Source organism: Solanum tuberosum, unplaced genomic scaffold, assembly GCF_000226075.1.
Source record: "Solanum tuberosum cultivar DM 1-3 516 R44 unplaced genomic scaffold, SolTub_3.0 scf00185, whole genome shotgun sequence".
Taxonomy (NCBI): domain Eukaryota; kingdom Viridiplantae; phylum Streptophyta; class Magnoliopsida; order Solanales; family Solanaceae; genus Solanum; species Solanum tuberosum.
Window position 1 is genome coordinate 780030 of NW_006239122.1, and position 1204 is coordinate 781233.

Sequence of the window (1204 nt, forward strand, 5' to 3'; positions counted from 1 at the left end):
CATATTGCCCTTATTGGACCGATGAGACTATGATCATGGATAATTCTATAACAAATTGAATGTTATGGAAATGTCCTTTTGAAAAGGACATTTGTCAAGGTGCTGACTCTAAAACTGTGTTTGTATTTGGCAAAGTTATAAAAAGAAAAGAACAAAATATATTATTTGTAGAAAAAGGTTATCTCACGGAAGGTCTTTTTAACCAAGTATTTATGTTTGTTCTTACTTACTTGAATCAAATTGTTTGTGACATTAATGCTTATGACATGTTAATTACAAAAACCTTGCAAAAACTGATCAACTTAGAAATTTTTGCATAACTTCTAGTGCAATAAATCAAAATGTCAAGTATGTGTTGAATCTAAGTATGTTAAGCATACTTATAAATTTTTTGAAAGGAATTTTAATCCTTTAGAATTGATTTACACTGCCATTTGTGATATGAAGTCAACACCATCTCTTGGTGGGAAAAAGTGTTTCATAAATTTTATTGACAATTGCACTAGATAATGTCATGTCTATTTGCTGAATAGTAAGGATGAAACAATAGAAACATATAGGCAATATAAAACTGAAGTTGAAAATCAGTTGAATAAAAAATTGTCATGTTTAGAAGTGATAGATGTGGAGGATATGAATCTTCTTTTGCAGAAATAAATTTGGAAAATGGAATCATCCATCAATTTACTACACATATTCACCTCAATCTAATAAAATTGTTGACAGAAAAAACCGAACTTTGAAGGAAATGTTGAATGTCATACTTTTAAGTTCAGGTTTACCACAAAATTTGTGGGGGTGCTATCATTATAGCAAAAGAGAACAACCAAAAGTTTGTCTGTTCAGAAAGAGAAGAACAAAACTTTTATTTGTTAGTAAAGGGAGCAACAAATAAAAAAAAACTTTTGTTTTTTAAGAAAGAGAGCAACAAAAAGTTTTGTTTGTTTAGGCTTTGTTGTATCCTGATAGAGAATTGCTTGTTGGCCCTTAAAGTATATACAAGCAATAACTCTTGAAAGATAGTGATCTAACAATTTCCAATATAGTCTATTCCATATGAGAAATCTAAATGAGGGAATTATTCCCAAACGGATCAAAATAGGACCTATGACTGTGGATTGTATGTTCATTGGATATGCTACAATGAGTAAAGCATGTCGATTTATGGTTCATAAGTCCGAACTATCGGATAGTCAAGTGAAGG